Source organism: Heterocephalus glaber, unplaced genomic scaffold (genome assembly GCF_053883595.1).
Source record: "Heterocephalus glaber isolate CG9 unplaced genomic scaffold, H.glaber_assembly_v1.0 deba00000071, whole genome shotgun sequence".
Lineage (NCBI taxonomy): Eukaryota > Metazoa > Chordata > Mammalia > Rodentia > Bathyergidae > Heterocephalus > Heterocephalus glaber.
Window position 1 is genome coordinate 13,237,333 of NW_028258137.1, and position 24,843 is coordinate 13,262,175.

Genomic DNA, 24,843 nt, shown 5'->3' on the forward strand with positions numbered 1-24,843 from the left:
TAATTGCAAAGGAACTAAAGTTATCCCCTGTATATTATCAGACCATAGTGTGATGAAATTGGAGATCCATAGCAAAAGAAACTCAAAAAAATTCATAAACACATGGAAATTGAACAACACACTTCTGAATAACCAATGGGTCACAGAGGAAATTAAACAAGAAATCAGACAGTTCTTTCAATTAAATGACAATGACAATAGAATATATTGGAATCTATGGGACACAATGAAAGAAGTCTTATGAGGGAAATTCATAGCCGTGAATAAGCATATTAGGAAAACAGAGCAAGCCCAATTAAACAACCTGATGCTGAACCTCAAGCTTCTAGAAAAAGAAGAGCAGGACAAACCCAAAGCTCATACAGGGAGAAAATTACAAAGATCAAAGGAGAAATCAATGCAATGGAGACTAAGAGAATGATACAAAAAATCAGTGAAGCCAAGAGTTGGTTCTTTGAAAGAATCAACAAAATTGACAAACCCTTAGCCAATCTTATCAGAAAAAGGAAAGAAAAGGCCCAAATCCATGCAATTAGGAATGAAAAGGGTGAAATTACAATAGACCCAGCAGAAATCCAGAGGATCATTAATACCTACTTCCAGAACCTATAAGCCAATAAGATGGAAAACAGAAGAAATGGACAGATTCCTAGATGCATATGAATTACCAAAGTTGAACGAAGAAGACCTAAAAATTCTAAACAACCCAATATCAACCAATGAAATTGAAAATGTAATTAAAAACTTATCAACTAAGAAAACCCCAGGCCCTGATGGCTTCACTGCTGAATTCTACAAGACATTTAGAGAGGAACTACTGCCACTACTGTTTAAACTCTTCAATGAAATTGAAAAGGAAGCAATACTCCCAAATTCATTCCTGGAATCAAGCATCACCTTGATCCCCAAAGCAGAGAAAGACCCAACTGAAAAGGAGAACTATAGGCCAATCTCACTAATGAACATAAATGCAAAAATCCTTAATAAGATACTGGCAAATAGAATGCAGAAGATCATTAAGAAGATCATACAACCTGATCAAGTGGGATTCATCCCAGGGATGCAGGGATGGTTCAATATATGAAAATCAATCAATGTAATACACTATATCAATAGAGCCAAGGACAAAAACCATATGATTATCTCCATAGACACAGAAAAAGCATTTGACAAAATCCAACATGTATTTATGATAAAAATCCTATAAAAAAATGGAATAGATGGTAGCTACCTCAAACTGATAAAAGCCATATATGAAAAACCAACAGCCAATATCATACTAAATGGTCAAAAACTGAAATGCTTCACACTAAAATCAGGAACAAGACAAGGATGTCCACTATCACCACTCTTGTTCAGTATAGTTCTGGAAACATTAGCCATGGCAATAAGACAAGAGAAAGAAATAAAAGGAATAAAGATAGATAATGAAGAAGTCAAATTGTCATTATTTGCAGATGACATGATACTCTATATAGAAGACCCCAAGAACACCACCAAAAGTCTTCTAGACGTAATAACCAAATTCAGTAAAGTAGCTGGTGACAAGGTCAACACACAAAAATCAATAGCTTCCCTCTACATGAATGACAGACTCACTGAGAGAGAAATAGGGCAAATAATTCCTTTCACAATACCATCCAAAAAACTGAAATACCTAGGAATCATCCTAACAAAAGAAATCAAAGATTTCTTCTCTGAAAACTACAGCAGTCTGAAAAGAGAGATTGAAGATGATATCAGAAAATGGACAGACAGCCCCTGCTCCTGGGTAGGAGGGATTAATATACTGAAAATGGCTATACTTCCAAAACTGCTGTGTAGATTCAATGCATTTCCAATTGAGATCCCAGCAGCACACTTCACAGACCTTGAGAAAACAATCCAAAAATTCATTTGGAACAAGAAGAGACCCAGAATAGCAAAAGCAATTCTAGGTAACAAAGACATGGCAGGGGGTATCACAATCCCCAACCTGCAACTACACTACAAAGCTATGGTGATAAAAACAGCATGGTATTGGCAAAGAAACAGACCTGAGGACCAGTGGAACAGATTAGAAGATGCAGAGACAACGCCAGACACACTCAGCCATCTCATCTTCGATAAAGGAGCCAAACACCCTCACTGGAGGAAAGATAGCCTCTTTAATAAATAGTGCTGGAAAAATGGGGTTTCAACTTGCCAAACATTAAAACTAGACCTATATCTCTCACCATGCACTAAACTAAAATTGAAATGGATTAAAGATCTAAATATTAAAATAGAAACTCTGAACCAGTTGGAACAGAGGTTAGGTAGAACCCTTGAAGACATTGGTGTAGGAAAAGATTTTATGAACAAAACCTCAGTTGCCCGTGAACTAGCACAAACAATCAACAAGTGGGATCTCTTCTTACTAGAAAGCTTCTGCACAGCAAGAGAAACCACCAGCAGTGTGAAGAGACAACCCACAATGTGGGAAAAAAATCTTCATCTGCTTTTCCTCAAACAAAGGTCTACTATCTTGAATCTATCAAGAACTTACAAAGATCAGACCTCCCAAATTTAAAGACCCAATCCGAAAGTGGGCATCTGAAATGAACAGGCATTTCTCAGACAAAGAAATAGAAATAGCAAATAAATACATGAAAAAATGTTCAACATCACTGGTCATTCGAGAGATGCAAATGAAAACAACACTGAGATTCCACCTCACTCCAGAAAGAATAGCTGCTATCATGAAATCAACCAATGACAAATGCTGGTGGGGCTGTGGGGAAAGAGGAACCCTGCTCCACTGCTGGTGGGAGTGTTGACTGGTGCAAGCACTGTGGAAATCAGTATGGAGATGCCTCAAAGAACTAGGACTGGAAGTCCCATTTGACTCAGTTAATCCCCTGCCGGGGATCTTCCCCAAAGAATTAAAAGAATCATACCACAGTGATATATGTGCGCCCATGTTCATAGCAGCACAGTTTGTGATAAGTAAAACTTGGAAACAGCCCAAATGTCCATCAACTGGAGACTGGATAAAGAAAATGTGGGTTTTTTTTTTTAATAATATGGAGTACTACTCAGCCATAAAAAATGAGAAATTAGAGACATTTATAGCTAAGTGGATGCACATTGAGGTGATACTCTTAAGTGAAATAAATAAGACACACATGTATAAATAGTGAATAGTTTCTCTGGTGTGAGAAACTGAAAGTGTAAATAAGGACTAAAATGTATAATAGGTAATGTGAAATAGGAAGAAAAGGGGCAAAGGGGAAGGAAGTGGGAGGGGTAGGGGAAAGGATAGAAGGGAATGGGAATAATATGAGAAAATGAAAAAATAGGAACAAAATCTTTGTAAATAGGGAGGAATGGAGAGGTTGAAGGGAGGGCTGGGCAAGGGTGAAAAATAAGAACCAAGAGAGATTATGTAAAGGTGCAAATTTCCAATGATGAATGTCATTATATTGTATACCTAAAATGTACCATTGATTAGAATGAATAATCGATAATGCAAAATAGGAAGAAAAGGTCCAAAGGGGTAGGGGTAGTGGGAGGGGCAGGGGAAAGGAAAGAAGGGAAAGGAAAAATGCTGAGAAATTGAAAAAATGGAAATAAAGTCTTGTCAATAGGGAAGGGTGGAGGGCATGAAGGGAGGGCTAGGAATGGGGAAAAGTAAGAACCAAGATCCATTATGTAAAGGTACAATTCCCAATGAGAAATGTAATTGTGTTGTATACCTACAATGTACCAATAAAAAAATTTATCAAGCATTGATTAGTTTCCTGGGCAATTACAATCTCTACAATAGACCCAAAAGAGTTGCACAAATGGGGAGGGTGAAATTTTAACCCCATTCATACTTAGCTAAGTCAGAAGACAGAAAAACAACCTTTTAAGTCGTTGGGTGATTATTTTTGCTGTTCCAGTCAGGAGGCTTTGTTCTAGAATGAGGTGAGGTGATCCTGAATATATTGGTGAGTTCAATGCTGTAACAACTGTGCAAACTGGAGAAAACCACAAGAGGAAGGCATAAATGATGCTAAATAGAGTATAGTGTCCAGGTAGCTACACAAATGGTGACAATCTCAACATTCCCAAGGAAGAAAGTGAAATATGAATAAGGATCACAGGAAAATTTAGGAGAACAAAGACATAATGGAACTGATGAATACATCTTTCTACTAACTTATGGAGACAAATGAGAAAAGTCTATAAATTAGAATGTATGAAATTTTCTTAAGTATTCTCACAATTAAAGCTTTCCAGTTGCTCAGTTTCTGAATTGAATTGTTGTTGGTTTATCCTCCTGGATATTTTTTTACTGTCTTCAACTTCGACCTTAATTAAGCTGTTATTTCTAAATCTATCACAGAGTCAAGATTAATCACGGTATAAATTCATCAAAGAGATGGGTCTCATCTTGCAATTGTTTTAAGAAGTAAGGGAGAATGGGAAAGATGAAAATACACACTTTCAGATGAAATACACACTGGCTGTAGTGCTCCAAAATGAAAAGGACAAGCCTCAAGAGAAATGGGGAGCAAGAAACCTCAGATAAACAGGTGAGCCCATCTGGAGGACAGGACCCTCCTGTAGCGTCCTACAGAAGACCACTCCCTGGCCCCGACCATGGGACATTTTTCTGAGCCCAAACTGAGCAACTAGAAAGGCGGCTGGTCATCATTAAAGTCACTTCAGAGCCCAGTAAGGAAACCACACAGATGAAGCACATCTGAGGCTGTGCTGGTCTCCTCACCATCATCTCCTGGTAAGGAAAGACGAAAAGCGACTTCGCCGGAGCCCTCAGGGGTAATTCGAAGTGAGAAAAGAGACAATTCCCAGGCTTGCTGTCCTGGCAGGACCCCTGTCCCTTGCTACCTGCCTGGCTGGGGTATCCCAAGAACGGAAATCAATGGGAGGACCAGTAACTTTAACAGGGGTGAGGAGAAGGGGCCGAGGGAAGGGTTGGGGAAGGCGAACTGAAACTCAGGCACTCCTTTTGACTCCCGGACTCGGACCCCAGGGTCACTGCGAAGACCTCTGACCCCGGTGCACCCCGAATCCCACGTCAATTCCACACCGAGTTCCCTGCCGAGGACCCCGCGTCTGACTCATAGACACCATTGCCAAGGGGCTTCCTACCCTGCTCCAAGCAGCCAGCTTTCTCTCTACCCCGCCTGAGTCTGGAGCTGTTGCTGTCCGTTGCCACAGCAACCACGGAGTGCCGCACAGCCTAGTAAAACGAGCAACGATTGGACAATGCGAGCGTCCTTAGCAACCGCCAAGCAAGGCCCTCACACAGGGAAGAAATTTGCTTTCCAGGGATTCATGGGATAACTTCTCTCCCCAAAGCCACAGGCACTTATTCCAGTTCTTTAAAGGCGCTTCGTGCATTATCTCATCAAACACTTGCCTCTTCGTTTGGTGCGGGGAATCCCCGTTTCCACAGGAATTTTCAACCTGGGCACTTTCATTTCTTCTGGAGGTCCATGAATCACCTCCCACCAAGTTATATGCAAAAGTTTGTGTCCATTTACCCGGTAAGATTCTCAAAGGAATTGGAAATAAAACAGGTTACCAGGTGCCTAAGACAGTCCAAGCGAATAACTGCCATACACATTAACCCAATCTTCCTTCTCAGAAAGCCAAATCATATCTTAAGATATTTTCCAAAGACTTTAAACTCTTGACCTTCATTCATTCACCCATTTAATAAAAAACTGTTGACCACAATTATGAGTCGTATATATGTTACAGAGTCACTGTTCTAGGCACTGAAAGATTGCAACTTTCAGAGACAGTTTCTCATGACTTTGAGCTTTACTTTTGGTGTGCGAGACAACAGATGTACACACAAGTTCACAGACTGTAATAATAAAAAGTGCTCATATGATGGAGTGTTGAGAGTGATGAGTCCTGGAGACAGCGGTCAGGAATGGCCTTCTTGAAGAGATAGGATACAAGCTGCAACATGAGAAGACACCAGGTGAGAGGGAGACAGACAGAATAGGCAAAGGAAACAAAGGTAAAGGCAGAAACAGGTTTGCGTTGTTTGAGAAAATGAAAGATTAATGTGACTGCAATAGAGAACTGTGAGACAGAACTGTGGTTAAAACACAATCAGCCAAGTGTGGTGGGACATCCCTATAATGCCAGCACTTGGGAGGCTAAGGTAGGAGGATCACCATGAGTTCAAGGCCAGCCTGGGCTACATTGTGAGTTGTAGGTCAGCCTGAATTACATATCAACACCCTGTTTAAAAAAAAAAAGACACAATCAGGTCCTTCCCCTGGCTCTTTACAGAACTGGCTCCTTCTCCTCCATACTCCCCCATCGTACCCATCATGTCAGCCTCTTTATTTTTGCCATAGCCCTCTTTACTTTTTATTATCTGTGATCTCCACGAGCAGAAACAATGTATTTGTATCCTACTACCTACAAAAGTAACTGAGTCTGGGTGGACACTAAATATTTGTTGGCAGCATGAATCTCCACATCACAATACCAAGAACTGTGTAAGCTTTTAAGAATATAGTGGTGAACAAGACGAAGACTTCACCTCCTTCAGGAAGCTTAAATGCTTGAGGAATCAATGAATTACAAACAATGTGGGCAAACTAATTGTGTGCAGAATTGAATCATTTAGACTAGAAGTGCTGTGGGAAGCCATTCAATGATTCCCTTGATAATTTCTTTATTATTTCAATTGTATTTCAGTTCAATTAAATATTTAATGCCTACTATATGCCAAGCACTTTGGTATATAGCAATCAACAAGACAGACACCAACTTTGCCCATAGAAATTACAGACTACTGTTGGATTGTCTACTCAGTTGCCATTACATTACCACTTACTGGTGACCATTGAGTTCTTGATAATGTGGTTGGTCCTAAGTGGAATGTGGAGTAAGCATAAACTACATTTTTAAGACTTAGAGCAAAACAAGAATGAAAAAACTCTCATCACTAATTGCTCAGTATTGTATCTCATATGGAAATTATAATGTTTCAGATTATTAGATTAAATAAGATCAATTAGTAAGAATAATTTCACCTGTTTTCTTCTTTTTAATGTGGCTTCGAAAAAATGTTAAATTACACGTGTGGCTTGCCTTGTATTTCTACTAGACAGTGATGGTCTATTGGGAGCTTAATGCTAGTTGAATAAACAACTGAAATCTTGCTACAGATGTTAAATTAGTTATTTTGGTTGAAATAGCAAATTTCAAATATAGGAAGTATGCCAGGAATTTCAAGGAAACAAATTAGTCAACTTACACCTTCCCCACACTGAACATATGAAAGGGTCCATAGTAGGTGATTAGGGAGGATTTCTTTTTTTTCTTTCTTTCTTTTTTTGGTACCAGGGATCAAACTCAGGCCCTTGTGCTTTTGAGGCAGGCGGCAGAACCACTGAGCTAAATCCCTGGCCCAGGAAGGATTTCTTAAAGGAGAGCTGTGACTCCTTCCTCCAAATCTCCAAACAAAAGAAAGAGGCTTTGTGGAGGCCACCGGGTGAGTTTTAAATGTGGCACCTACAGTTCAGGAGGTGCAGTGCAGTCTTGTCTGAATCCCACCTGGAAAAGCTAAAAGGCAAGAAAAGAACTACAGGGCAGAACTGCTTGGTTAGGAACAACCCACCCTTTCTCTCCCAGGATTTACCAGGTGAAAAATGTATGAGTGTTTTATGGAGCACAGATGTGGGCCACTCAAGACAGATTGTACAGGTCAGTTCTAGGTGCTTTTCGAGAGAGAAATCTGGGGGACACAGAGACCTTAGTAAAGGGAAGCCGGGTGCTGTGGTTTGACGTGTTCACTCCACAATTCATGTGTTGAGACCTTAGAGCCAATGGGGGCCCTTTAAGATGTGATTAGGTGGGCCAGGGGGGATTTAGCTCAGTGGTTTCGCCGCCTGCTGTGCAAGCGCAAGGACCCGTGTTCGATCCCTGGTACCAAAAAAAAAAAAAAAAAAAAAAAAAAAGATGTGATTAGGTTAGAGGCCTCTTTCTTCGCCAAGTGATTAGGCACCCTTTTTAACGGCTAATGAGGAAGGGAATTAGCCCTTCTCACCGTTTTCACCTTCTACCCCCTAAGGATGCAGCATTCCTCCCCTCTGGAGGAGCCATCTTGGAAGCAGAGACCTGGCCCTCACTAGACAATGAACCTGCAGCACCTTGATGTTGGACTTTGCAGCCTCCAGAATTTTAAGAAATAAATTTCTGTCTTTCATAAATGACTCAGTCTCAGATATTTTGTTATGGCAGTACAGACTGATTATGCTAATTAACTGATTAGTCTAATTAGACTAATTAGCAGCACAGACAATATCGAACATATTCTTAGGTACCTGGGAGTCAAGGAAAAGCAAAGAGCAAACCAAAAGAGAGGCACACTTGACTCCATGTCTTAATGGAGGTATAGATTCCTAGTGATGAAAGTAAGGATCAAACAGGGAAGAACTTTCTAACTGTCTTTTCGTCTGCTGCTTCCTATGCCCCAATTACAGAAGGGGCAGAAAACAGTCCTCTAGCTTTGGGCACATATGTAGAGACATCAGCAAATCCAAATAAAGACAACAGGAAGGAGAGAAGAAAGTGACTATGCTTCCATTCCTCACCTGTAGGTTTCCTCCCTGCAGCAGACCCAAGCTAAGAGAGGAGAGAAGCTGTGACTTTGAATTAAGTGAAAAGTCTTGACCATCACCGTGGACAGAACATTTGAGTAACTGTATTGAGACTCTGTTTTGATAGCTAGGAGGGTTCAGAAGTCTTGCCATCTGACTGAGTTTACCCATGAGAACAGAAATAATTTCCCCATAGGGAAAATTTAAAGACAGACTAGAAGACAAAAATCAAGTTGCTTTCTGAATGCCATCCACAACTCATGCTTGTTTGACTTAAGTGTTACATAAGAAATAGGAAATAGGCTGTAAATATGGACAGAAATATTTTAATCTTGAAATGTACAGAATAGGAGAGGTATATTAGTTAAAGATCAAGGTGCACATTACTGTAGGGAGAGAAGTGGTTTATCTAAAGTCTCGCAGCCCCTCGGCCTCAGACCTAAAATCCCCATCACCAGAAGCCTTGCTGCGATTGCTGAGAGCAGCAGTCGGTGACAGTTGCCACTGCTCCTCACGGTCCATCAGCAACCACACGATGATGGGAGCCTGAATTCACTGACGTTCTTAGCACCAGATAGATGGGCTGGAGGCAGGCAGGGAAGTAAGTCTTCCCAGGTTAAAACAAACACAACAAAAAGCCATTCCACTAAAACTGGACATCTCCCTGAAAGCTAACTGCAGTATTAAAAAGTAGATCAGAGGGGCCAGCGATTTAGCTCAGTGGTTTCGCTGTCTGCTGTGCAAGCGCAAGGACCGGAGTTCGATCCCTGGTACCAAAAAAAAAAAGTAGATCAGGGCTGGGGATATAGCTCAGTGGTTCTGCCAACTGTCTTGCAAGTGCAAGGTCCCAAGTTCAATCCCTGGTACCAAAAAAAAAAGTAGATCAACTTTGAGAATCATTTGTGTTAACTGAACATTTCCCCTAAAGAGACTAACCAAAAAGGATGAAGACTTCTCCACTCTTAGCAAGAATGGCCTGACTCCAAGAAATATCATACTTAGATTGGATAAGAGACTGAGGACAGGGCTGGGGATTTAGCTCAGTGGTTTTGCTGCCTGCTGTGCAAGCACAAGGACCCGAGTTTGATCCCTGGTACCGAAAAAAAAAAAAAAGAGAGAGAGAGACTGAGGACAGGGCCTCATTCTTCCAAAGGTGTTAGCAGGTGATTGAGCCAGAGAGCAGCAATGAGTGTGAAGACTGAGCCACTTTCAAACCTCAGAATGGTTAAGGAGGTCATTTACCCTTAGGCACAAACCAGTCATTGTAAAGCATCTCAGAGATCAAGCCAGGTAGAAGTCTTAGAATATAGTAGATGCTCAGACCATAAGCACCGATTTTTCTGATGATTAAGGATGAGAAGCTCTGCCGCTTACCAGCTGTCCAGAGTTTGCTACTTCACCTCTCTGACCTGCGGTTCCCTCTTCTGTAACACAGGGACAACTCTCATGGAGGACTGTCGAAGAAAGCTGGGGTTTGCCAAAATCAAGGCTAACTTGCTTACCCAGTCACTGTTCTATTTTGCCTAATCAAGGCTCTTTGTTGTAAAGTAGAGAAATCCATTCAAACTAGCAAATGAGAGAATCTGCTGAAAAATTCGCACCAGAAAGTCAAATAGAACCAAAGCAGAGCTCATCTCTCTGTCTCTCTTGGGGCTCACACTCCTTTCATTTATGCCTTCTCCCTCTGTGTCAACTTCACTTTTCACCTTCACTTTAGACCAGTCTTTTTCTACTTCCGTATCCAAATGTTCGAAAGTCAACCCAGCTCCCTGCATCTCCACCCCCTACTTTGCACCTCTGTCTCTGAGTACAGAGTATTGAGTAGTGACCCTTAAAAAAAAGGATGCCTCTATCTTAATACCCTGACTCTGTGCATGTTACTTTATTTGGAAAAAGAGCCTTTGCAGGCATAATTAGATTAATGGTCTTGAGATAAGTTCATCCTGAATTAACCATAGATAGGCCCTAAAACCAATGACCTTGTAAGAGACAGAACAAGAGTGAGGTCACAGATACACAAAGAAGAGGAGCTGGAGAGACACAGCCAAAGAAGCCAGGGAACATCAACAGCCACCAAACCTGCAAGAGGCAAGGAAGTGCTTTCCCCTAGAGCCTCCAAAGGGAATGCAGCCCTGCTGACACTGTGATTTTGAATTTCCGGCTCAGAGCCATGACAGAATAAATCTCTGTTGCTTTAAGCCACCTAGTTTGTGGTCAATTGTTTCAGCAGCTATAGAAACTAATACAAGTCTTAACCCTCGATAGTTGAGAAAGAACCGGGTTGGTTTAGGGTGACTCGGGTGCAACATGTCCCCTGGTTCACCCAATCTTATCTTCGCCAGAAAGATGAGTCACTTGAGATGAACGTGCTAACAGGGCACATTCCTATGTGGGGAATACTTGGAAAGTAGAGGTGTGCTGCACAGGAACCCCAAAAGCCACCGACTACAGAGGAGTTCTCTAGTCATCCAGGATCCAAACTTCATTTTCAAGGCCTCTTTCCTCCATCTCCATATCCTGTTCTTTAACACTTTTGGACCAGTTTTCTCTGCCTCCAGTTTTTCACTTCTATATTTTTTTTCAAAATTTACCACTTCTTTCCAACTCCCCTGCCACAGCTCCACCTCAAGTCAGCATCCTGTCTTGCCTTGGTCTACTGCCACTGTTCTCAAACTGTATAATGAGACACCCCAGGGTACCAGAAAGAATTCACAGGAGTGTCTTGGGATCTTTCAAATTTTTGAGAAAATCACAGTAATATCTGTTGGATACTGTGCAAGCCATTAGCATGAGGTAGTTCAGTTTCAACATTAGGTTATTATACTTTTCCCAACGATATCAACTCTGTTGAAAGCTGAGTTTTTACCAATTGCTGTGATGAAAGGCAAATATCCACAGAAAATCAATATGGAAGAAAAAAATAAGGATGGTGGGTCTAATAATAAAATTCCAAGGCTTGAGAAGGGATACAGCAGCCAACATTCACTGAATTGTTTGCACATAAATGCTTATTAAGCCATTTGGACCTGATTACTTAATAAGTGAAATTGTTAGTTATTTCTTTTGGCCCTCCGATGGTGTGAAACAATTACTAAGACACTAAAACTGTTGTTCACCTTTTCATTCTAATTTCACTGGAAGTAGGGGATGGAACTGACTTCCATTTTTAAGATGAGCCCTGGGGAAGAAGATTGGCTGGTCTACTTTAAACAGAATGACTTTCTGAGATCATTTGCTGTTTCTCATAGAAAAATTTGCTTGCTCTGGTGGGAATGTCTAATCTGTCCAAGTCAATTCAAAAAGCATGTATTGAGCATTTAATAGGTGGCTTAGAATAAAAAACACAAGACCCAAGAACAGGTTGGAGACTTGGGTCTACTGTCTATTAACTTTATGTCCTGCAGCCAGCTGCTTCACCTCCCTGAACTTCAGCTTCTACAGCTATTAAAAGGTACACTGCATTCTCTAAAATGTGTTATTTATGAGCCTACTATGTGCTCAGCACTGTTCTTTACTGTGATGCAGTGTTCTCATACTTCTGTGTTTTTCATCAGCAGGCCCCTAAGGAGCTTATTTAGGCATTCTTATTCTCATTATGCTCCCCATGTTTTATTTAATACTATTCATATTCTCTAACCTTGTTCATGTACTTTGTGCATATCTGCACTTTACACATAAAAAGAATCAGATTTCCTCTGCATCCTCAAGAACTAAGTTTTACCACTTTAGGGGTATGATCGCCCTCGTTGTGAATGCATGTCCCAAGAAAAGTGTGGACAGCACTCTGCCCTCACAAAGCTTATAATCTAGGATGAGACTCTGCATGACAAAGTAAAATATCAGATAGTAAAAATGCCATGAAATAGTAAAATGGGCATAACTATGGAGAAAAGCCAAGAGGATGAACTCATGGATTCTCCAAAGTGGTCACGATGATGAAGTCTGAGTGACAAGCCAGGGCCAGCTGCTGCTTCTGGGAGGAGGATCCTCACTGGCAATGGAGCCACCAGTGGAAGCCATTTGTTGGCCAAGAGTTTAAGAGAGAAAACAAAAAAGTAGAGCCCAGGAAACACAAGGTTATGCTGCAGTCAGAGTCATTTTGAAGAATAAATAGCATAGAAAAACACTTTATAAATAGCAGACTGCTAAATAATTGGGTGGGATTATTATGCATAAAATGCTTCTTTTAGGCACTGGGAGCAGAAGCCAATTAAGCCCTGGCTCCAGGTATCAAAAATTTTTACCTTTGGAAAACAACTGAAGATGGTGAATTCTGAGAAAAGGTAAATAAAACCAAAGATATCAGATATCTAGATATATAGATAGACCTAGAAGAGAGAAACATTAAAAGTGAAGAAACGATATGTATGCCAGGCCTGGCAGTGCACACCGGTCAGCCCAGCACTTTGAGAGGCTGAGGCAAGAAGATAGCAAGTTCCAAGCACAGTCTGGGCAACACAGCAAGACCTTGACTCAAAATTAAAAAAGAAAAAAGGGCTGGGGATATAGCTCAGTGCTGTGGCCTGGGTTCAATCCCAGTAATGCAAGGAAGCATAGGGAGAAAGAAAGGAAGGGGAGAAAGGAGGGAGGAAGGGAAGGAAGGCAGGTTGCCCACCATTTCTGAAGTGCTTACTAGATGCTTCTGTGCTAAGAGCTTTACGCACATGAATCATCGCAGAGCTGCTCTTTTCCTTTCATGAATGAGGAACAGAGGCCAGAAAGTGTAAGTGATGTGCCCCAAATCACACATTTGCAAGTAGCAGGATTTGAGTCTGTATGACCTGCATCTAAGGTCCCAACTAAAATAACACAACCCCTTGTCCCTCCCACCCTGCCAACATTGTCTAGTGCGCACAGCACTCCATCTTGTACACCTGCCTCTCTATCAATGATTTCTATTCATTCAGTCTGTAGAACCAGACTTCAGCAGGACATTAGACTCCAGTTCAACAATGGGAAGATTTTTAATGCTTTCAATTATAATGCTTTCACAGAGACTAGGAACAAAAGCTGTGGTCACCTTGTTTAGTTACTCATTGTCCTGCTTGTAGCAGGAAAATATATCTTCCTTTATGTTCCAAGGGTCAATCAATATGTCTTAACATATGTCTAGGTTGGAAGAGAATTTAAAAGCAGACTTTATTCTGGTTCGGGATTCTTAAAAAACACAAATCCAGCGACTGCCAACAGGACTACACTGCCAGTGATGAACTGTCAAGAGAAGCACCAGAGAGAAACACTTGTCAAATGGAGACACCAGGCACTTGGTGAGCACATGAGGTAGACATAAATACCCAGGGTCAGGGACTGATTCACAATAAGAAGGTGCTAGACAGCTCCAGAACTGGAAATGTAGTAGAAAAGGCCTCAGGTTTAAAAGGGGTCAGAGGTCAGTGAAAAATCCTGCTGATCAACCATTAAGTATGTACAGTTGTAGGCAGAGGATTTTATTCTTGTCAGTAGCCAGGTAAAGTAGTTGTCTTTTGTTAAGAAAGTACTTTATAATGTAAATTATACAATTATAGATGCAACACACACACACACACATACACACACACCATGATATCTGAATTGTCCCTGGATAGAGCTTAGAATTGAGAAAAGTGAGGCACATAGACATGCAAATATTGATGCATGACACACCACAGGACAAATAACACTGTGATAACTTAAAAAACATTCAATAAATACAAGGGTTGTTAAGATGGGAAAGACCATGGCCAGATGGAGTTGTCCAGAATGCTTCAGAGGAGGTTGTACTTGAAGTGGTCATTGAAGGAGCAGTAAAACTCCCGACTGACTCATTAAACATTGTATTCAATGTTTGCTCTGCGTTGCTGAGACACAATACAGCAGGAGGAGAGGTTTATTTTGGCTCAGAATTTGTAGAGGTTTCAGTTCATAGTTGGCTGGCTCCAAGGCGGGATGGAATGGCAGAGAGGCAGGGCAGCAGCAGAGAGCTGCTCGCCACAGGCAGATAGGAAGCAGAGAGCAAAGAGAGGAGCCAGGGATGGAGACAAACCTTTCCACGCGTGGTCTCAGTGACTCACCTCTTCTAACCAGCCCCCACTGCCTAACAAAAAGTCAGTTATAAACCCCCATAATCCAGTCATCTTCCAAAAGCCCAGCCTATGAGCCATGAGGCTCTTGAGAAATATCTCAGTGTAAACCATGAGAAGAAGATTATGCCAGCCACTGTGGGACAACTGAAAGCCCTCAGTTCCCTTCTTTCATTTATTTAGCATATTTAACAGCTGTTCAGTGAGTACTTACTCCTTGCAGGCTCTGGCTGTGCATCTGTGAACAAGCTGGAGGTCCAGAGAGCAGAGGAAAAGGAGAGGTAGGGTTCTGGCTTGGGGCACGACATTGCCGAAAACAGCTCATCTGGGTTTACTCATGATGAAGATGATGATTTCTGAGATAAAATTTAATTTTAGATCCTTGGGAATAAAAGGCCTGAGAGTGACAAAATTAAGAACTACATAAAGGAGAAAATGGAGATAAGCTACAACTTTGAGTTTAGAGGGAAGGAGGTACAACAAAAAGATGTGTGAAATGCCCACACCAGATAACCTAAAAGGGAAGGAAATAGTTGATTTGAGTCCAATAAGTTGATAATTACAATATCCTGTTACAGAGATGGAAAAAATATATAACAATTCATCCATTCATTCATATGAGTACACACCTCTCAGATACTGAGGCATTCAAGACTATGTCAACTGTGTCAGACACAAGAGACAGAGGGGAAGATCCACAGTTGTGTATTTTCCAAGGAAAGTAAATGTCCCTGTAACTGTGGCATGGCCACAGTTAGTAAGAAGTTCATCTTTATTTCCATCCCTTTTATAGCTGTCATCATAAAGTTGGTCATCCTTACAACACACTTGAGAAGTAATGTAGGGCAAGTGAGGTTAGTTCCAGTTTAAAGGTGGAGAAACTGAGATCAAAAACTTGACCAAATCCCAGCGTTATTTAGTAGGGGAGCTCAGAATGGGATTTGCTGTCTGCAGTCAGGAGGTCAGCCTCCTGCACATTCTGTTATCTTTAAATAATACTTCATGTCCAGCAATGCCTGGAGGCCACAAGAGGACCCTAACAGCCTGATAAATGGAGCTGCTTATAACTTATTAAACACAGCTTTGTCCCATATGCTATTGGGCTTCAGGTCACCCCTATAAGTGGACCCTAATGGAAGTTCCAAGAATTATGGTTTTTCCTTTGTAGTAGAAAAAAGAAGTTAGGGAGAGAGTCATGAAGAATTGAGATGATGAGCTGGACATGGTGATGCCCATCTGTAATCCCAACACAATAGGACAGTGATGGCAAACCTTTTAGAGATGAGTGCCCAAACTGTAACCCCAAATGCATTTACTTATCCCAAAGTGCCAGCACTGCAATTACACCTGAATACTAAGGTTGTAGTTTAGAAAAAAACAACTCACACATTAACCTCTTTTGTCTTAGAAGAAAAACAAATAACTCCCATGCCATAGGTTTGCCACTACTGCTATAGGAGACTGAGGGAGGAGGATTGCAAGTTTGAGCCCAGCCTAGGCAATTCCGTGACTTAGTGAGATCTTATCTCTAAATTTAAATTTATTTTTAAAAAGCTGAGATGAAAAGATGAACAAAGCATTCAAGAGAAAGGCTCGTGCCTGAGTCATCACAGCTGAATGAAAGGGCCCCAAACTGCACTGATGGGGTAAAACAATGGTGAAGGTGCCTGCTGGTACAGACACATCATGGGCCTAGTCTCCCTTCAGCCTAGAGCAAAAGCAAGAAAACCATAATAATTACCTTTCCAGGTGCTTCACCATTTACAAAAGTACTTTTGGTAAGTTTAAGATCTTGGCAGGCACTACAATGGGGAAGCCCTGAGTTATCAGAGGTATCATTCATTCCCTCATTTAACCAATATGATGAGCTTTTTTTCCCTCAGTACTGGGGACTGAACTCAGGCCTTCACCCTGAGCTACATCCCCAGCATCCCCCCGCCCTTTATTTTGAGACAGTCTTGCTAAGTTGCTCAGGCTGAGCTTGGAGTTTGTAATCCTCCTGCTTCAGCCTTTCAGAGTGCAGGGCTTAAACGTATGCAGCACCACACTCAGCTTTTTGAGCATTTCTGAACTCCAGGCAGTATACACAGACTAATGAGATATAGGCCCCACTGTGCTACTTACTAGCCAATCATCCCAGACAAGTGATCTGACCTCTCTGACCATGAGTTCTGAAGTCTATAAAATTGGTCTAATACTATGGTACCTACCTTTCCTATTCTAAAATGTTCATGAGTTCAAGGGAGGTTGTGGTATGAATGTCCTCTGTAAACTACAGAGCTCCTGCCTGACACTCTTGCCCCATGCTGGCTCTGACCAGGGCATTGACTGTCCACAGGTTCATTATGCAGATATGTGACACCTGTATGGGACCCAAGTTTTTAAGAGGAAAGGGGCAAGAAACTGAGACAGACACTGTACTGGTGGCCTCCCATAAGCTAAGGGGGTGAAGAAACCAGAAAGTTAAACTTTAAAGCACCCCATCACCTTCATCTCACCATCAGACCAAGCCTGAGGCTTTGGGGAGTTCTCAGGCCCCTGACTTCATTAGACAAACAGATGGGCGAATGACAGAGGTTAATGGCAGCCAGTGATGACCCTGATGTGATTAGGCCCTAGCAGCTGACCCTCTGGAGATGGTTATGACTTTGAAACCTGAAGGGGTGACTTCTGGTGGGACGTGAACTCAAAGTAAAATCTAAAATTATGTCAGGAGTTAAGAAAAATAACTCCTCTTTATAGGAGTTGGGAAAGGAGAGAAATAAAAATTAAAATAGAGTAGTACCAATATTGCTATTTATTAGGTCAAATAATGCCTACTGCAGTAATATAGGCTGTCATGGCACGGAGAGGACAAGAAAGAGGAGCATTTCAAAGAATTTGTAGCTTTTCCATTAATGAGGGCAATCAGGAGCCTTAGTGGAGAGACATAGTGGCTGATACATGCATGTACAGATAAAGTGTGCACACATTTGTGTATGTGTATTTCTCAGAAGCCAGGATGAAGAAGAGGGCACAACTAAGCACATGTGAATAAAGTAGAATTGCATATGTGTTTAGCCCTTGTGTTCTGCCTATTTCTGACCTCCTGTCTTACTTTGTCAAGGTCCGACCTTGCTGCTAACCCCTCCAGAAACAGTCTTTACTTCTGCTGCTGGCAACCCCAACCACTAGAGTTATCAAGAGTCAGGTTAAGACTAAAATGTTCTCTACCATGAATAACTGGGATTCCCAGAGTGTGGAAACACCAGTGGTTTGGTCGCAGCTGCTGCTTTTATCACATGATGATCTGTGAATATTTCCCAACTTGGAATAACAGTTCCTCTTCCCTGCTCAGAAAATAGTTTCATTATTTAGGATTCCATGAAATAAAACAATTTCCACATCAGTGGTGACTATTTCTGCATAGTCTCTGCTTTTTCCCACAGCTAGCACAGCTACATTGAGCTGCTAATGGTTCAATATTCATAAATATGCAAAGATAGCATTAATCTTCTTGACTGATTAATCCAGTGATAATTATCCAAACCCTTGCCTGTGAGCACTCTTAGACCCACAGCTTCTGTTCTCTCTTCTCATTTCCCTACCTGTTAGCCCTTCTTTCTGTCTAGCTTTGAGGGGCAGATAATAAATAAAAGGGGTACTGGTCTAGACTGTTCTTGAATTCCTTAACAGCTGTCTATGAGGATCTCACAAATTTATCATGCACTTTTAAGCTTTAATAATGAAGACTGCAGACTTATGTGAACAAGTGGCAGATGGAATTTGAAAGCCAATTTATTTTGTTCATTAAAACTTAGGACAGCCATGTTACACAATCAAACCCAAGGAACACTTTTCACATCTAATGAAAAAGAAAATGGGCTATCTCATGCAAGAAAGAATTCAATTTTACATTTAAATTGCCATCCTAGGAGTAGAGCAGGGGCTGTCTGTGTTATAAAAGTTTAAAGAAGATGAGGTTTGGCTGGAGAAGTTTTGAAAGCGTTTGTGATCAAAGTGGAAAAATTAATGGAGAACTCAACACCTTGATGTGGAGGAGCCTTGTGGGAAACCTTCAGCCAGAAGAGCCAGGTAAGCTGCAGCAGGTGTTCTGACCCACACAAACAGCAAGATCAAAGATGCTCTTGTTTTAAACCACTAAAAAGAGAAAACTGAATAGAGATTTTGTTGAAGACTCACACGTACTTCTGGGCAAGTACATTTTCTCCTTACCTTCTTTCTTTCTCTCAACTTTTCTAACCATACAATCTATGCGGCATGTGGACAGGGTCTGGCCACCAGGTTCTAGGTCATGGATAGCTTTTTTTCTCACCCAAAGCCATGACCTACAGAGAGATATGCATCCCCAATGAGGTCTGCACACCCCACACACATGCAGCTTCACTGACTTTTTGGAGAAAAGTTTTGTAGGAAATGCCAATTACTTTTTGAGGTAAATAAAATCTCATTAGTCATTACATATAGAATGAGAGTGCTAATATTGACCATAGTACATGAAAGCATTTGGAGCTAGCACCTGAAGAGCCTTGAATTTTGCCCTAAAAAATCTGAACATTTTCTGGGGGACTGGGACCTATTCTGAGATTTCTGAAGATGGAGTTGATGTTAAAGCAATAGTTAACTGATAGCACTAGGAAGAATCAAAAGGTGAAATAGAGAAGTAGAATTAAAGATTCCAGTTAGGAGATTATGAAAATCATGTATGTGGGGGGCTAATACAAGGTTAGCCACAGGCAGTACAGAGGAGTGAGGGGGAAAATAACAGAGCTCCTGGGGCAGTGGCATCTTAGAAATTGGTAACTAGTTGAATGGACAATGGAGAAGACAGTGCATGCAACTTCTAGTCATTAATTGTGGTAGTGACCAGGAAAGGGGGCACATGCCTATAATCCCAGCACTCTGGAAGGCTGGGGCAGGAGGATCATAACTCTTAGCCCAACCTAACCCTGGCTCAAATAATTTTTTTAAGAGCTGGGGATGTAGCTCAGTCCAAAGGCTTTGAATTCAATCCCAACGCATATAAACAAAACCAAAAAAAAAAAAAAAAACCCAAAAATATCTTAGGGAATACAGAATAAAATATGGTTTGAGGAATTGGAAAAGGTGATCATATGCTCACATCTTAAAATTTTTCTTATCCTTTTGTGTACCGTAAACTTCCCAGAGAGATGGAAAAGAAACATCTGCCTCTAAACCACAAGGGGAGGAGGGTGACAGTCCAAAGAACAACCCAGACAAGTCCTGCTTGGAGAATACTGAGTTCTTCAGGGCTTCCTAACAGAGCAGCAGATGACTTGCAGGGGCAGCAGCAACACCAAACTCACCAACCCCTCTGGGCAAGGCTAGTGGTTTTATAAGGCACTGATTAAAACAATAAAAGCAGGATCAAGAGCAAGAAGGATCCTTGGAGAAAGTTGTGTGTGCTCCACTTCCAGCCCATCCTTGTCAGGAAACACCACTGGTCTCAGTAAACACTGTCCAGTCAAAATGACAAATGGCCCTGTTGTGGTGCAGACAGCCTCAGTACCTGGCAGTGGAGATGGTGGTGATGCCACAACATGGAGTTACCTTGACTAGGGCTTGGAGGTTAAGTCTCACTATGCTTTGGTATTACATGATGAAAATGCCACTTGACCTCTAGATCTTCCTTTCACAAACCCATAACTCTGGTCGATTCACGAAAAAAAATCAGACAAATTCCAATAAGGGCATCCCATGATATATTTGACTAGAACTTACTCCTCACAACTGTCAAAGCCAACAAGGAAAGTCTGAGAAACTGTCACCTCAGAGAGGAGCCTAAGGGGATATGACCACTAATGTCATGTGGGGGCCTGTTACAAGGAAGGACATACATTAGGTAAAAATATGAAAATCTAAATAGGTAGTAAATAGCATACATAAATAGTAATGTATCAATATTGGCTCATTAGTTATAATAAATGTACCATAGTAGGGTGTTAATAATAGGAGAAACGAGGGATGAGGTCACGGGAGGAGGAAACTGTCTATACTATCTGCTCAATTTCCCTATAAACCTAAAATAGTTCTGAAAACCAAAGACACTTTTAAGAGTTTGTTTTATTAAAGCTGTTGATATTCCCCAAAACCGATCATGGGAGTTGGGAGACATCAAGGATAAATAAGCTCTTGCTCTCTTCCCACAATTATTCCACTATATATTCAATTATCCCCAATGATATATATGATAACTCTATCATCTTTTGCCACCTATCTGGAGAAGAAAGCTGAGATGGAGGAAAGCACCTTGTTGCCCACCCTTAAAAGCTACATACAGTGTCTGGGCCAGGGTTGTATCTCAGAGATGCAGCACCTGGCTGGCAAGCTCCAGACCCTGAGTTCAATTCCTGGTACAAAAAAGAAAAAAAAGCTACAGTGTCTGGTCTTGATGGTGATGACAAGAAAAGGCATACGTGAGTGAGTCAGTAAGGGGATGACAGAGGAGAAAGATGGATGAGGGGAGCATGGCTTCTCAATAGCTGTACCATAAGCTCATGCCTTGAACCTCTGCTTTCGGGCTTCATCCCACAAACACTTACTCAATACCTCACAAGCCAGCTACTGTTAGGCCCTAGGAATATGAGGATGAACATGTCTAGGCGTCTGACCATAAGAAGCTCGCAGTCTACTCTGGAGACAGGACAGCAAATAACTACGGGACATCGTGAGAGCAGAGATATTGTGTGTAAACATGAATAGAAGTGTTTCAGGAGTGCCAGACAGGGAACAATGAACTATAGGGTGATTCCAAGGAGAACACTCTTGAACTGGGCTAGCAACAACAAGTAGGCTCTTGCTGTGTTAAGGGAGAAAGAAGTTCTCTAGACAGATGACAGCATTTGCAAAGACATAGTGACATTCAGCAGCTGTCAGGGAAGTGACCGCTGGAACATCAGGAAAGGACTCATTCCCTGGGAGTGGTGACAATGGTCCATTAGGGAGGAAGAGCTAGAGTTGGTAGGGGCCCAGGCTGGAGATGATGAGACTCTGCCGGCAAGAGGGAATAGTCAATAATGCCCCAGCTCTCCTGCCTTCCCATTCCTCCACCAACACATTCAAGCTAAACACACTTAATTCCCCAATCCTCTGCCCTGGGCAATGCAGGAAGCAACACAAGCCAGAGGGTGGCAGCGTCCAGATTTCCTTCTTATTAAAGATCTGAGGTCCCTGCCCATGCCCATTTCAGAGTTCACTGAGGAATCCCACTTGCACAACCACCATCCGCTAGTGCCCCCAGCTTCCTCCCTTCCTCAGTGCAAGTTCTCTCAGCTCCAGCTGTTAGAAGGGGCCCATGTTCACAGTCTGCCTGGAAGCAGCCTCTCATAGCTTCTAACATTGAAGTTGAGAAGCTGCAGAAACTATTGATTAACAATCATTTTATTTCCAGGAAGACACGGGCAAGGCCACAGACATGCAGGATTTCTCCTCCTTTGACAATGGCAAGGACAACTAATGCACGTAGTATGCTCAGGAGCCAAGTGGCCACATGAAACCTCAGGGGTTTGGTCTCACAATTGTTTTTGACAAGGCATACAGCTCGAGGAACACAAGGTCTGTGACCAGGAACATTCCTTCTGTGACTTTGCTGCTCTGGTTGGCATTAAGAAGAGATAGGTGAAGGGCACAGACTCTGGAGCACCCAGACTTGACTTTGAATCCTTGCTCCATACATACTAGTTGTATGACCTTAGCCAAGTTACTCTATGCCTTCATTTCCATTTCCTCCTTTACAAAAATAGGCATAAGGACAGTACTTATTGCAAAGAGCTGATGTGAGGATTATTACCCTCTAGGTCATGTTAATGACACCGCCTGGCACATGGTGATCAAAGTTACCTATAGGCCTCTCTTGCAGGGCCATCCTGCACCAGCTCTGCCCTACGCCTCTGGGAGTGTTACACCTCAGCAGCACGTACCCCAAATGCCTGCTACTCATATGGCTAGAGGCTGAGGACAGGGCACCTAGTGGGGGTTAGAATTCAATTGCCAGGTTATGAATCCCAGCTACAGAGTTTTCTAATTATCTAGGCAAGTTACATCCTCTTTGGATTCAATTTCCTCATCTGTAAAATGGAAGCAATAATGGAAACTATCTCCTAGGGTTACTGCAAGGAATAAATGAGATTCATCCATAATGTTACATGTAGGTGGAGTTCATTCGTGTGCCTGTGTAATAGTCCATGTTACAAATATACCATGATTTATTCATCTAATCTACTATTTTTGAAGATTTGGGTTTTTTCCCAGCTTGGGACTATTACAGAGTGCTGCTATGAATGTCTTACAACTTTTGATGACTATGTGTATATAATTTCTGGATCGAGTGGAATTTCTGGATCAAAGAGTGTCAACTTTAGTAGATACTGCCAACCAGGTTTCCAAGGTGGTTTTCAATTTGAATCCATGCTAATAGTGTATGAGAATTCACTTGCTCTACATCCTTACCAGCACTTGGTATTTTCTAAAGTTTTATTATAGCCATTTTAGTGAATCTGTATTGCTATCACATCTTGGCTTCTTCCATTTCCACATCCCTCATGGTTAGTAAAGTTGAACACCTTTCCATGTGTGTGCTAAACACAGTGTCTGGTATGTAGTAAGCATTCAGTAAATGTTAGCAATTACCACTATTATTGTTCTCTGGTCACTGAAATATAAATTTTTAAGTAGGGACACAGGCAGAGACTTCTGGAAGCTTTTGAGATTTTTAACCTCTCTTGGGCCACTTTTTATCCTCCAAGTGTGCCTTTCCCCCTGCCCACATCTCCACAGATTTCCTATAGATAATGCTCCTCCCTCTCCCACAGTCCAGACGTGCCAAAAAATAGGAACTGAAAGCCAGGGGAGACTTCTGACCTCCTCACTCAAACAGGTTGCCACCCTGGCTCATTTCTGAGAGATGTTGCTTCCCAGGTGAGATGTGTCACTTCCGAGGGACACTAGACCCTAAGATTCTACATTACCCTGATTCTCATCCATTTGACCCCACCTCCCTCTGGCTTCTTCCTGGTGAATGGCTTTGACAAGTTTCTCATTATTACAGCCTCTGGTCCAAATCTGACTTGAATCTTTAATGCCTTCCATTAGGAAAGATGCATTACTTGGTTTTAAGATGCACACACAATTCCCCTTGCAAAGCCAGTATCTGAGGGGTTTGTTAATGCATCATGCCACAGACCTCTTAGGAAAATTCCATGATGTCCCCAAAACAAGAAGACAGTTAAGCTCTACCCCCCACCCCCACCCCAGTGTAGCTCCTACTAGTGAGCTTCAGGAGGAAAGAAAAAAATGGCATTGTGTAATTGGGGTGGAGCTGCATCTTTTAGGTTCTTCAGAAAGAGAGAAAAAGAAGGCAACTTAAGTCTCAAACCAGGTCAAGCATTTTTATCTGTTTATATAAAATACCCTTCATTATGGAATGTAATAGATACAATTGCATTCCCTAAGTAGCTGGGTTAAGAATTTCTCTTAGATGAGGCCTACCTATTTTGGGAAAATTTCTTGGTATATTCACATGGATTAAAATGTGAGACCTCTGTTACCAGGGCCCTTGAGGAGCAGAAATGCTCTGGAAAACGACAAGAGAACAAACGTGCTGATTGCAACAGAGATTGAAGGGAGGAGAAAGAAACAGGAGGGCTGCAAAAGCTGAATAGATGGTTAAGGGCTGTTCACTGGAATATGTGACCCCCTAAGTCTTCAAGACAGCTGCTTACTTCATTAAATGCACAGTGCAAATACAAGGTCATGTTTTGCAGAAATCCTTGAAGGAACTAAGCTTGGCATGCAGGTCTGGCTTGGATAGAATTAAGAAAATCTGACTAAAGGAACACCAAAAGAAGGGATGGGAAAAAAATTAAGCTGTTTGGAATCCAGGCTCAAGATAACCAACTTGTCATGATTTTTCAAGGACTTTTTTGGTGTTAGCCAGATTCTGCTTAAATCTTCAAATTCAGCAGCCTTTCCATTGGAAGACGTGTTCTCATCTCAGATCTTTGAGAGGGAGACAGTAAGCAGCAAATCAAGCACTCCTTCTGGGATCCCTCCATTCCCCTCCCCTGTGCCTGTAATGTGGGAGCATTAATCTGGGGAAGATGTATATTAAGAGTCTGGATCTACAAGTTGTGATGGTGCACACACTTAATTCCAGATCTCTG

The 24,843-nt window shown here is 41.7% G+C and overlaps 2 protein-coding genes across 3 annotated transcripts in view; both read right to left on the reverse strand.

The window, feature by feature from the left end:
• The window catches only part of Hydin (HYDIN axonemal central pair apparatus protein), a 410,895-nt gene extending 405,560 nt beyond the window's left edge, over nt 1-5,335 (reverse strand). Inside the window, exon 1 of one of the 2 annotated variants that reach the window (XM_087204682.1) lies at nt 5,122-5,335. The gene's annotated coding sequence lies outside the window, so the exon portion shown is untranslated. The remainder of the gene's footprint in view (nt 1-5,121) is intronic. The other variant, XM_087204679.1, reaches the window with a different exon arrangement.
• Nucleotides 1-24,843, reverse strand: part of Cmtr2 (cap methyltransferase 2) — a 106,222-nt gene that overhangs the window by 49,391 nt on the left and 31,988 nt on the right. The gene's annotated exons all lie outside the window — the stretch shown is intronic.